At 38.1% G+C, this 14,447-nt stretch overlaps 1 protein-coding gene across 7 annotated transcripts in view; it reads left to right on the top strand.

Moving 5' to 3' along the window:
- LOC122557318 (glutamate receptor 3) overlaps window positions 1–14,447 on the top strand; it is a 342,247-nt gene that overhangs the window by 184,565 nt on the left and 143,235 nt on the right. The window lies entirely within an intron of this gene.

Genomic DNA, 14,447 nt, shown 5'->3' on the forward strand with positions numbered 1-14,447 from the left:
GTTCTGGGATTTTGACACATACAATGAAGGAATGGTGATATATTTCCAAGTCAGGATGGTGAGTATCTTGGAAGGAAACTTGCACATGTGTTCCCATGTGTCTGATTCCCTTGTCCTTCCTGACAGTAATGTTCGTGCATTTGGAAGGTGCTGTCTAAAGAATCTTGATACATTTCTGCAGTGTGTCTTGTAGGTGGCAGTAGTGGAAGGACTGAATGTTTGTGGATGTGGTATCAATCAAGAAGGCAGTTCAGTCTTGGATGGTGTCAAGCTGCCTGAGTTTTGATCAAGCAACAAGTGGGGAGCATTCCATCGCAATCTTGACTTGTACCTTGTAGATTGTAGGCAAGTTTTGGCGAGTCAAAAGATAAATTACTTGCTGCTGAATTCCTAATCGTAGTATGGTTTGGCTATTCCAGTTCACTTTCTTGGCAATGATAATCCTCAGGGCATTGATAGTGCAGGATTTATCAATGGTAATTCCATTGAATGTCTAGGGATGATGGTTAGATTCATTCTAGTTGGAAATAGTCATTATCTGGAACTTGTGTGGTACAAATGTTACTTACCACCTGTTGGCCAAAACCTAGATTTTGTCTTTGCCTTGCTACCGTTGAACATGAACTGCCTCAGAAACAGAGGAATCGTGAATGGTGTTGAACATGATGCAGTAATGAGCATAATCCCCATTTCTGATGGAAGGAAGACCATTCATGAAGCAGTTGAAATGTTCAGACTTAGGTGCACTACCCTAAGAAACTCCCTTACCTGACAAGAAACATCCACTTTCACAGTTTTCTGAGGCAGAGAGTTTCAAAGTCACAATACACTCTGAGAAAAATATTCACCTCAACTCTGCCCTCAAAAAGTGACCCCTATTTTATAACATTGCCGTCTAGTTTTGGAAATCTGGTTTCTGGTAAATTGGGAAAAACACAGGCTGATATACTAAAACCTTTTGATTGTCAAGGATTACATAAAGATATAGCTTGATTTTGCCAGACATAGCAAGAAATGCCAAGAAATCCCAAACAACAATCAAACTTATGCCTTTATCTCTGATCCAGCTTCCAATTAAGCATTTAGAAGCATCTTAATAGATGGTGTAGAACCATTACCTTAACTGACAAGTGGGAATCAGTATTTTTTAATGATGAAGAATGTGCCAACAAGATTTCCTGAGGCAGAGCCGTTGGGGCAAGTTTCAGAAAAAATTAATCAGAAAGGTTTATTCAACCTTTTACAAGGTATGGAGTTCCCACAAAAATGGAGTCAAATCAAGTTTCAAATACTATTTCATAAATATTCAAAGAAATTATGAATAGTTTGTGATTAAGCATTTTGTGTCTTCAGGTTATAATCCATAATCTCAAATATCACTCCAAAAGTGGTAAGAAACTTTAAAGACCATAATTAGAGCTTCTTGACATTATTGCCCTTATGATTGGAATAAAAGAATGTCCTGTTACATGTTTGTTATGAGGAATGCCCCTAATAACTCCACAAGGTTCAGTCCTTTTGAACTGGTATATACTCATGTAGTGAGAAAACCCCTTAAATTGATGAATTAAAAATTTATAAATCAAATATATACTTTTGACCGATGTGTCATATTTGAGAAAAAATAACCAAGCATTGTTCAGAAAGCATTTGAAAAATAGCCAACTAACAATTGAAACTGGAGCTGATTAAAAGGCTATATCTTACAATTTTGTTTCTGGGGACATAATTTTAGTAGTTATCTGTCTCTGGGAAATGATTAAAAGCAAGGTTCACTGGACCTTACCAAATGAAAAAAAAACAATGATGAGAATTACGTACTGAATATTTCAAAGAGGAGAAAAAAATCAGCAAGTGTGTCATGTTAATAAAGTATGACAGGTAGGAATATTAGACCAAATGTATATCTACAGTCACAAAAGATAAAGGCAGTGAAAGAGAGAAATTGGAATTATTTGATAATGACTTAGAAATTAAACATTCTGAAGTTGACCCTCCAATAATCATATTAGACAATGTGGAGGTGCTTGAAATGTTAAATTGAATATTGTGCTATCTCTGAGAAAGCTAGCAAAGTTACTTATGAAAACTAATTTAGACTCAAATCAATTTGCATAAATAGGCCAGTAAAAATATCTTTGCCTTACATGAAGTTTAGGAAGGGTGTGCATTACCCATAAAACAACACCCTTCCAGACTCAATCCAGACATTAGCTCAAGTGAACAATGAGATCTAGCTCATGGTGGGCAATGACATTATTGAATTAAGTCATATAACTGATGTTCAAATGTCATGATGGTGCCAAAACCAGATGGTCACAATGACTATGTATTGATTATCTTAAAGCCAATACAGTAGCAAAAGTGGTTACATATCAAATTCCATGATTAGAAGATTGTACTAAAGGAGATTAGACAAGAATTCATTTCAAAAATTGACTTGTTAAAAGGATCATGGCAAGTTTCATTCATATTATAGTCCAATAAATTTCAGCTTTTGTAACAAAAGATAGACCTTATCAATGTAAAATCATGACATTTAGAATGAAAAATGCACTAACAATTTCTGAATGATTAAACAACAAGGTCATTGAATTATTAAGCTTCTGTGTTGAATAGATAGATCACTTGGTGGTGTTCAGCCAAACCTGGGAAGAACATTTACAATTCTTCAACACAATTAATTGAGTGCTTTGTGTCATAAAGTTGAATAAAAGTTATTTTCCCCAAGTACAAGTGACCTTGCACAATGCTTTGCACAAGCTTTACATGGAATGTTATCTCCAGCATGATGTAATGTCTGAAGGGCAATGCTTCAGCTTCCATTTAAAACATAAGAAGTTGCATGTGCTGATGCTGTGGTGGAAGCAGTGACAGCCCTCATGCAGCATGCTGCCACTATGTCGACAGATACCAGCTTTCAAAGTAATTTATTGGAGTCCAGCAATGTATCCTTCAATATATTACTGAAGCCTCCCTGAGGAAGTGGCAGTGGCACCATGGACCATAGCCAACTGCCAACACTCAAAATGATAGTATTCATCCTCATGTTTTGTTCTGTGTGATATCTGTTCATTATCCAATTCATTCTGTATTCAAAGGGGATTTGAGAGTACTTCCGCCTCCCAATATTTTTAAGGGAGCATGGGATTAAGCTCAAGTGCTGGTAGCACTGACATTATTAAAGCACTGCACTCTGACTAATATTGCAATCTACCTGCAAACTTCCAAGGACTCACCTTAAAACACAAAGCCATCATCAAAATGGCATCCTGGCAGAACTATCACCAGAAGTATATGCACCAGGTTGAACACTTCAGAAAGTAAAGCAGTACTTGTCACACAAGGAAACTGAGCAGTAGAGCCAAAATTTCGAACATGGTTCAAAGAGGTGCATATTTTAGATTCTTAGCTGTCGAGCAGAATTTTAAACATGAATCTACGGCAGTCTACAGGTCAAACACAGCCTCAGGCGACTGACTGTGTGGAGTTTGCACGTTCTCCCCATGTCTGCGTGGGTTTCCTCCGGGTGCTCCGGTTTCCTCCCACAGTCCAAAGATGTGCAGGTAAGGTGATTTGGCCATGCTATATTGCCCGTAGTATTAGGTAAGGGGTAAATGTAGGGGTATGGGTGGGTTGCGCTTCGGCGGGTCGGTGTGGACTTGTTGGGCCGAAGGGCCTGTTTCCACACTGTAATGTAATCTAATCTAATCTAAGTATCTATCTCCCTCCACATTCTCAGAAGTCAGAAGATTTACCAGGATTTGGCCAGGAATGGAAGGGGTTTGAGTTATAAAAATAGGCTAGAACTTTTTTCACTGGAGTATAGGAGATTGAGGGGTGACCTTATAGAGATTTATAAAAACATGAAGGGCATAGATAAGGAGAATAGCAAGGGTCCTTTTCCTAGGATGGGGAAGTTCAAACTTGAGGGTATATTTTTAAGTTGAGAGAAGAAAGCTTTTAAAAGGACATGAGGGGAACGTTTTTACACAGAGAGTGGTGTGGAATGAACTGCCAAGGAAGTGGTGGATGCAGGTGCAGTTACAACATTTAAAAGATATTTGGATAAGTACATGAGTAGGAAAGGTTTGAAGGGTTATGGGTCAAACGCAGGCAGTTGGGACAGGTTTTGTTTGGGAAGGTGATTGGCATAGACTAATTGGACTGAAGGGTCTGTTTCCATGCTGTATGACTTTATGGCTCTATCTAAATACACAAGCTAAATCCAATTGTATGCTCGTAAAGGAAAATTGTGTACATACTTTTGTGGTAGGGATATTTCACAATGCAAGAAATATTTAATGGAAAATGTAATGCATTAATTGACCCAGCCTATATAACCAAGCAAAAGTGGGTACTGCAGATGCTGGAGATTAGAGTCTAGATTAGAGTGGTGCTGGAAGAGCACAGCAGGTCAGGCTGCATCCGAGGAGCAGGAAAATCAACATTTCAGGCAAAAGGAATCCTGATGAAGGGATTTTGCCCAAGACGTTGATTTTCCTGCTGCTCAGATGCTGCCTGACCTGCTATGCTTTTCCAGCACTACTCTAAATTTGCCTATATAACCAATCTTTCAGGAGATTGCTGATTCTTCTTGGATTTTCGAATTATGTCGATGAAGTGATATGTTATAAAGTAGGAGGCAGGGCAACTAAAAGGAACTATCAGTTTATGCCTATATTACTAACTATGATTCCATTATTTTTGAAGTACATTTGTAGAAAATTGCTGGCTAAGTAGTCTATATATGTAAATATGCTGAACATTGGTGTCTTTACAACAGGAAAGAATTACTTGGTCAAAATGTTACCTACAAAATTTTATGTTCAGTAGAAAACTAAGCAAGTGACTAAAAATAATTATGGAATTCATGAAGGAATCATGATTTTAAGCTGAATGAACAGGTATTGCCACTGTTTACTTGAGATATAATTATGTGATGCTTCTTGCCCAAACCATTGATGGACATTGGATATATCCTAATGCACTGGGAATTCACCATTGACATTGACAGCCTGCAAATCAGACACCTCTTAGGCTAATTAAGTCCTCGTAAAATGTGTTATTCATGTCTAAAAATATACATTAGTCTCAGTGCCTAATCAGTGCTGTTGGAGATCAACACCACATACAGGTTAAAAATACTTGGCTTAATTGACCATATTACTTTGTGTTCCTTAAAGAGGAGTTTGCTTTGGTGGATACATAATAACTGGACTATGAATGGTGCAAAGCCAAATTAAATCCAGACAAGCAATAAGTAATAACAACAGTTCACGTGTTGGAGAAGCATTCAGAATGAGCATGAACTTTACAACTAGTGACTGAACCATCTCAAGTTAAGTGGCAAGCTTTTCGCTAGGTAATGGAAATCAGTTCAATACTGTTTTGCTTGGCTACAAACAAATTGAGACATTGTTATATTCCCAGCTGATTTGTTGCTGGACGAGTTAGTTCACAGACTAAAAGCTGGCATGTCAGATCTTTTGATTTGGGTTTTAATGTGGTGGTCCTTCATTGAAATGCAAGCACGCATGTTGCAGATTATTGCAATAAAATAAACTAAACTGTTTATATATAACAGGTTTAAAAATTTTAAAACATACAGTAAAACATAATGCCATTAATCCTAAAAGCAGTCCTTGACAGTACTCATACCAGAGAGAATTCCCTTCTCTTTCACATTTAAATGTTTTTGTTTTAACTGTGGCTTCAGCTCCCAGTTGAGAGTCAGATAGTTTCTTCGTAGAGCCTTCTTACAACTGAGCTTATATTTTCTCAGCTTCAAGTAACTTCTTCAGAGTTGTAACCAAATGCTTCTGGACTGGAACTTTTAAAACCAAACTATTTCTTATTAGTTTTTAATATTTCTTAATGTAACCTATTTCTAAATTCCTAAACTATCTCCTTTTTTCAGAAACAATTGTCTTTCATGACTAGTTTCAGCTAAGCCTCCTGAAAAACCTTGCATACTGAAACCCAAAAGCTTCTGAGTCTGTGGGTGTTTCCCTTAACATCCCCACCCTTAAAATGTCCACACTTTCTATCTGAAAGCCTAACGGACTATAGTGTTATTTTGTTTGCTCATAAAATGGGAATAAGCTGCTTGGTCAGAATGAGGGAAACAGAGAATAAGTATCTGAGGATTTGGGTCAAAGTAGGAATTTGAGACAGAGGGGAAAAGAGGTGATTTAATTAAAGTTTACTGCAAATGAAGTAACTTGATGCATCCATGGGATGTACCAGCAACTATCTGTATACTGCTGCAGAAGTGACACTTTGTTCTCGGAGACTAGGCAAAGCTATATCTCCAGGCTTGTTGCTTGCTGTCATAGCACTCACTCACTCTGAGCTACTTGGATGCTCACTGTATCCCTGCCTTTTTACACTTTGTCCCTTCAGCCCGAGAAACCAAGTTCATATTACTTCTGTCTTGCCTTGCCATTTAGTGCACACACAAGCGAAGTAAACTTGTTGTGGTTATAAGCACACCTCAGTCAGTTTAAGGGAGAGGTGGTTAATAAGGTAAATAAGGTATGATGAGAAGTCTTGCTGTGCCTTGTGGTAAAAATCCTTCTAAATATCCCAATGCAAAAAAAAGTCAGATTTGGTCCATAGTGTCTATTTTTAATGAGGAATTTACAAGAAAACTTGAAGAACTAGAGATCCAAGTGGCTAGGGAGTATGAGAAGTGAAGGAAATTACTATTAGTGAAAAGATTGTTCCGGAGAAAGTTTTCAGCTGAAAAGTGATAAATTCCCAGGCCCTGATATTATATATCCCCAAGTGTTGAAGGAAGAGTCTATAGTGGTAGTTGATACAGGGAGGTGATTATCTTCTGAAATTCTATAGATTCTGTTTTAATTCCTGCAAATTGGAAAGTAGCAATGTCATTTGACTACTTAAGAAGTGAACGAGAGAAACTAGGGAACTGCAATCCTGTTAGCCTTACATCAGCAATTAGGAAATGCTAGATTCTATTATAAAGGATGTGATAAATAAAATTTGATAATAATGATCTAATCGGGCATAGTCAGCATGGATCAGTGAATGGGAAATCATGTTTGATGAACTTGATCGAGTTTTTTTAAGATGTCGCTAACAAAATTGATGACGGTGAACCGAGGAACATAGTATGCTTAGATTTTCAGAAGGCTTTTGGTAAAGTCCCCAACAGAAGGATGGTTAAATAAATTCAAGCACTTGTAAGAGGTGGTTATGTACTGGTATAGATTAATGATTTGCTAACAGACAGAAAATAGCGAGTAGGAATAAATGAGTCTTCCTCACATTATCAGGCTGTGATGAGTGGAATATTGCAAGGATCAATAGTTGGGCCTCTGCTGTTCATAATACATGTCAATGATTTGGAGAAAATGTAGAGTTTCAAAATGTGCAAATGATACAAGTCTGTTGTGAGGAAGATGTAAAACAACTTCAGGAAGATGCGGACAGGCTTAGTGCACAGCCACAAATATGGCAGTTGGAATGTGGAAAAATGTGAGTCTATCCACTTTGATAGGAGGAACTGATATGAAGAGCATTTATTAAATTCTAAGAGGTTGGAAACTGTAGATGCACAAGTGACCTAGGTGTCCTTGTCACTGATGCCTAACATGCAGGTGTAGCAAGCAAGACTAATGGAATATTAGCCTTTATTACAATAGAATTTTAATCTGGGACTAATGAAGTCTTGCTACATTTATACAGGTGCATAGTTATACTTCACCTGGACTACTGTGCACAGTTTTGGTATCCTTAGCTGAGGAAAAATATTATTGCCATAGAGGTGGAGCAACAAAGGTTCACCAGACTTGTTTGTGGGGTGACAGGACTGTCAATTAAAGAAAGATTAGGAAAATTTGGCCTGTATTGACAAGAGCTTTTAAGAATGAGAGGCAATCTCCTTGAAACTTAGAAATTCTTAAAGGGGTGGACAAGGTAGATACAGGCATGATTTTTCCAGGGGTTGGGAAGTCTAGAACCAGGGGACATGATTTAAAATTAAAGGGGATGCCATTTAGATTCAAGATGAGATGAATTTCTTGGGGGATTGTATGCCATTGGAATTCATCATACGGTGATGGAAGGTCAGTCTTTGAGCATTTAAGGTAGAAATGGATAGATTTCTGATTATTAGTGCCTTACTGAGTTATGGAGATGGTTGGACAAAAGCCATTCAAGTGTTTGATCAGCCACGATCCTATTGAATGGTGTAGCAGGCTCAATGGGATAAATAGTTTACTCCTGTTCCTTACGTTTATAAACTTTCCAAACATAGCCTCCATGAACAATATCTCTCAGACTGTTTTATAAAAGAACTTATCATAACTGCAGAAATACTTACAAGATAATCATTAAACCACTTATGAGACACAGAGCAAAGCCCACGTGGCACTAGCTTAAATCCCAAACTCTAAAATAGATTAAAATACATCACAACGTACAAAAGCCAAATGTGGTATTTTGAATATTTTCTGGCCACAGCTTACACCATTGTTAAAGTGTAAAACAGTGTGTGAAAATAAATAATACTAAACACCAATATTCCAGAATTTTAAATCTGAAAATACAAGTCAAGACAGTTGTTGGATATTAAGCATGACAGAAAACATGAAAAAATTGATGTAGTTATTGACAGCAAATGCCTAAAAGTAGCATGGAAATATAATGTTATAAAACTTGAGTTACAAAACAGAAAAGTAGAACAACGAAAGCTGAGCAGTTCTGTGCCACCACTCTGGGGTAAAGTTTTTGAAGAACTCAACAGAACAAGGGTAACAAAGCTGCTAGAGCTAGCCAATTAGTTAAATGAACAAATCAGAATATGGCTTCATCCTTCAAAGTTTAAATAATACCCGAGAAAACTAATATCATCCTAAGCAGAATTTAGATTCAGTGCCACTGTCAATAATTGTGAAAACCTTCAGCGTATTTGCTACAAACTGGCTACTGGCATGTTTAATTTGGTGAAAATTCATTCAAACTGTGCACCCTAAATATTCTTCTCAGGCGTTTTATGTATACAAGTATGCCCTTTGAAATTAACTCAGAAAACTATCTGTCGATGATGACATTGAAGGAGTAAACATTATTATGAGCGATACCTGATTTGTGCAGATAGTGAATAAACTCAGCATCAAGAAAAGTGATCTATTTGAATTTTGATTATGACTGAATTCAAGTGCAAAGTTAGAGAAATCATTTATAGATGCACCTTCTCAGCAAAAAAACCTAAAAGTCAATGTAGAAAAAGGGAAAGAATTCAAACGTGAAAAATCAAGCAACTGTAGCCCAATATTGTTGATATATGACAATTCCTGTTTAATTCATACACTATAACAACACCACTTAGGAAAAGTGGAATGACCTTAGATTGGTGAATAAGATGAGAGATTTGAATTCTAACAAGAAAAATCAAGCAACTGTAGCCCAATATTGTTGATATATGACAATTCCTGCTTAATTCATACACTATAACAACGGCACTTAGGAAAAGTGGAATGACCTTAGATTGATGAATAAAATGGGAGATTTGAAGAGTCACAACATATGGTTGTGGAAACCTCAAAGATGAAATATTATGATGTGATTACATTAGTAAGGATTGACATTGATGTTCTCAATTTGGAAATGGTGCAATGATTTTAGAAAGAAAATGTGTATGGTGTAATTAAAAACTGAAACAGAGTTGATCAGGTCAACGCAAGGTGGTTGGCAGAAATACAAAATAGGATGGAAAACAGGAAGGGTTTAGTGACAAAAAGATTCATAGTTCAAGAACCTTTGGGACTAGTAATGAGTAAGATAATGTGTAAGGCTGGAAAGTAACCATCCAAATGGGCAGCAAAGGAATAAAATGATGTTTCTACAAAATCAGCAAAGAACAAAAGCAAAACAAAATGGAGGCAGCGGTTATAACTAAAATTGGTGAACCCGTTGCTGAGTCCAGAAGGTATAGATGATGAGTCAAAAGCTAAGATGCTGAGATAACTGTGGCAGTGAAGGTCAGAGTGAGAACTAAGTGGAGAATTGAAATGACAGGGGACAGGAAGCTCAGTGTCGTGCTTGTGGACTGAATGGAAGTATTTCTCAGAGCGGTCACCCAATTTGCGTTTGGTGCCCCCATTATAGAAGAGACCACATTGTGAGCAGCAAATGCAGGAGACTACATTGAAAGAAGTATAAGTAAATGGGTGTATCACATGGAAAGAACAGAGAATGGACGGGTTAACAAGGCAGGTATTGCACCACCAGCTCTTATAGGGAATGATGCTATAGGAGTGGGTGACTGTGTTTGGGAATATTGTGTGTCTTTTGTAAACTTATACCAATTCAATACAAATGAGTAGAGAATATTTTAAATCTTTTGTTCCAGATTCCGTCTTCACTTCTACCTGGCCAGGAAGAAAAATGAGTGAGCACAGCTAACTGCCTAAGTTTGGAATCTCATTACCTCTTGCTGGCTAGAAGAGATTCATTAGATCATAGAATAGATTATAGAACCCCTACAGTGTGGAAGCAGGCCATGCAGCCCACCAAGGCTACACCAATCCTCTGAACAGCATCCCACCCCAAACCAATCCCCCTCCACCTATCCCTGTAACCTGAAATTCCCATGGCTGATCTACCTAGTCTGTACACCCCTGGACACTATGCCAATTTAACATGCCCAATCTACCTAACTTGCACATCTTTGGACAGTGGCAGGAAAATGGAGCACCTGGAGGAAACTCACCCAGGCACAAGAAGGATGTGCAGACTCCACACAGATTGTCACCTGAGGCTGGAATTGAACCCTGGGTCCCTGGCACTGTGAGGTAGCAGCGTTGACCATTGAGCTACTGTGCCACCCAAGGGGACAATTTTAGGGGACACTTTTTTGCCAACTGTTTAACATAAGGTTGTTGAATGAAGAGGTAAAAGAAACACAACGTTTCACACGATAAACCACTTTACAATCAGTGAAGTACTTTTTGGTGTACAATTTCCATTGTAATTTAAGGATATATAGCAGCCAGTGCAAAGTCCCACAAACTGACATGAGACAATGATCAAATCATTTCTTTTCAGGCTTGGTAGGTGATGAATATTGACCAGAAAATGAGATGGCATAATGCTATGGAGTATTTAATATAGACAGGCAGAAGGCTAGAACAACACAGCAAGCCAGGAAGCATCAGGAGGTGCAGAATTCAATGTTTTGGGAATATTTAATGGCCACCTCATACAATTGATGAGGCCTCATTTTTCTTTGAAGATAGTGAAGTACCTCCTCACAACTGCACTGAAGCAGCAGCTCTAAGTGTGTGTTCAAGTTGCTGAAATTAACTTTAAACCCAAACCCTTTTGGGTTTGAGACAGCAGTGCTATTACTGAGCTGAGCACCAGTATGTTTGCAGGAAAAGTAGGAATGGACCTGGATGGTATTTTGACAAGAATTGAGCTGAAATCATATTTTGACAGTGAAACTGATCTTAGCAAAACAACAAAATGAGTAATCTTGGTGAAGTCAGAAGAGATTTTGTCAGGAATTGGGAAATGTTGAATATATTTTAAAAGCTTATGTTAATATATTTAAAAAGTGAATAGTTCACCATTTAGGGGTACAGGTTTACAGCTCCTTGAAAGTGGAGTCATAGGTAGACAGGATGGTGAAGAAGGCTTTTGGCATGCTTGCTTTCATCGGTCACACCATTGAGTAGAGGAGTTGCAACTGCACAAGATGCTGGTAACGCTACATTTGGAGTACTGCATACAGTTCTGGTTGCTCTACTAAAGAAAAGATATGATTAAACTAGAAAGAGTGCAGAAAAGATTACTAAGATGCTAACCAGACTGGAAAGTTTGAATTATGAGGAGAGACAATATAGGCTTGGAATTGTTTGCCCTGGAGTGTAGGAGACTGAGGGGTGACCTTATAGAGGTCTATAAAATCATAAGAGACTTAGATAAGGTGCATAGACAACAGCTTTTCCCCATGATAGGAGTGTCTAAAACTAGAGGGCATAAACTAGAGTTTATGGTGAGAGGGGAGAGATACAAAAGGATCCAGAGGGACAGTTTTTTCATACAGAGGGTGCTGAGTGTCTGGAATGGGCTGCCAGAGGTAGTGGTGGAGGCGAGTACAATTTTGTCATTTAAGAAATAAAGAAAACAAGAGCAGGAGTAGGCCATTCAGCCCTTCGAGCCTGCACAACCATTCAATAAGATCATGGCTGATCATGCAATCTCGGTAATGCTGGAAAATGATCGCCAATGTATCCGTTATTTCTAAGGCCATTTCCTTAAGTACTCTGGGATGCAGAGCATCAGGCCCTGGGGACTTGTCAGGTTTTAATCCCATCAATTTCCCCAGTACAATTTCCTGACTAATAAGGATTTCCTTCAGTTCCTTCTTTATGCTTGACCCTCTGTCCCCTAACATTTTCTGAAGGTTATTGGTGTCCTCCTGAGTGAAGGCAGATCCAGAGTATTTGTTCAAGTGGTCTGCCATCTCTCATTGTCCATTATGAATTATCCATTACCTGATTCTGACTGCAAGGAACCTACATTTGTCTTCACAGGCCTTTTACTCTTCATATATCTATAGAAGCATTTGCAGTCAGTTTTTATGTTTTCTGCAAGCTTACTTTCATATTCTACTTTCCCTTTCTGAATTGATTCTTTGTCCTCCTCTGCTCAACTTTAATTTTTTTCCAGTCCTCAGGTTTGCTGCTTTTTCTGGCCAATTTATATGCTTCCTCTTTACTCTTAACAATATCCCTGATTTCCCTTGTTATCCATGTTTGAGCAACCTTTCCTGTTTTGTTCTTACACCAAATAGGAATATACAGTTGTTGAAGTTTGTTAATGTGTGCTATTATCTGCCCACTATCGACCCCTTAAGAATCCTTGATCAAGTTATCCTAGCCAATTCATGCCTCAAACCATCAAAGTTAGCTTTCTTTAATTTCAGGATCCTAGTTTCTGAATTAATTGTGTCACTGTCCATCTTAATGAAGAATTCTAGCACATTATGGTCACTCTTCCCCAAAGGATCTCACACCACAATGTTGCTAATTAATTCTCTCTCATTACACAATACCCAGTTGAGGGTGGCTTGTGCTGGAGTTGGTTCTTCGACATATTGGTCGAGGAAACTATCCCGCATACATTCCAAGGAAAACAGCCCTAACCTATTCAACTCTCCCTATAGCTCAAATCTTCCAACCCTGGCAACATCCTTGTAAATCTTTTCTGAACCCTTTCAAATTTCACAACATCTTTTCTATAGGAAGGAGACCAGAATTGCATGCAATATTCCAACAGTGGCCTTACTAATGTCCTGTACAGCCGCAACATGACCTCCAAACTCCTGTACTCAAATAATACAACTTAAGTGTACTAGTTAAAACTCTAACCCCTTTAGAAGCTCCCCTTCTACAAACAGACATACAGGCAGAAAAAAAGGATGAGTGTTATGGGTGGAGGAGAAAGGCAATTCAGTAGTTCCTGTACAAAGTTTGCTGAGATGATTCTTCTGCTGATCAGAACATAGCTTCTCCCAATATGTTTACCTGTTTACAGGATGCACAGGGTGACTGTTTCCCACTTGTAAAGGTCTTAGACTTATCAATTCAAAATCACAGCTAACAGCAGCTGGAAAGGGAAATGCATTGGTTAACTTCAGGCTTGAGATGCCTTTTATTGAAGAGCAAAATCAGCTCCTTCTCCTCCGGAGATCCAATGGTTTCCAGTAAAACATTTGCACCCCCAGCTACTCAGCCAGCTGGGAGCCAATTGCATTGTTGTTGGCAGGCAGAAGGCCTTTGATATTGAAACTGGTCACTCGTCCATAGACCAGTTGGTTACTTGTTGCCTGCCAAAGCTTGATTTGTACACACCCTTTGGCTCCAGCTCATCTGCAAGCTAAGCTTCCACCGCTGCTTGAACAAGCTCTTGTACAAATAGTGCTTACAATGAGAATCATAAAGCAAGTGTAAATTCCAACATACTTGAGCAATACCATGGGTAGGTCCACATAAATAAAGGTTTGCTGTTGAAATGATGTTTCATTATGAGACAACTGTGAATTTGGTAAATACCAATGTCAAACATAAAAGAGACATAAAGCTAATGCATTCAATGTTTCTCAGATTAAAATTGGATCTTTGCTCTTTAAGCATTCAAATAGAGAAGTAGCTTTGCTTTCTACACTGCACAATCTTCTTTTTCAAGCACTATTGTAATACAATCACAGAATTAGCAGCTGCACAAAATAGTGTTGGACAGATTTAATACAAAACACCTTATGTGCATAATAAGATATCAACTTCAAAGAGAGCTTTAATGAGACATGAAAAGGTGACAAGTGTGCAGTTTTTCAGTAAGAGTGGTAAGGAATAGTTAAATAGTTCATGTGGATTTAATTTTTTCCACAGCATGTAAGATTGTAATCTCAG

This window comes from Chiloscyllium plagiosum, unplaced genomic scaffold, assembly GCF_037043375.1.
Source record: "Chiloscyllium plagiosum isolate Xiang-an unplaced genomic scaffold, Cpla_swu_hap1 HiC_scaffold_11, whole genome shotgun sequence".
NCBI lineage: Eukaryota > Metazoa > Chordata > Chondrichthyes > Orectolobiformes > Hemiscylliidae > Chiloscyllium > Chiloscyllium plagiosum.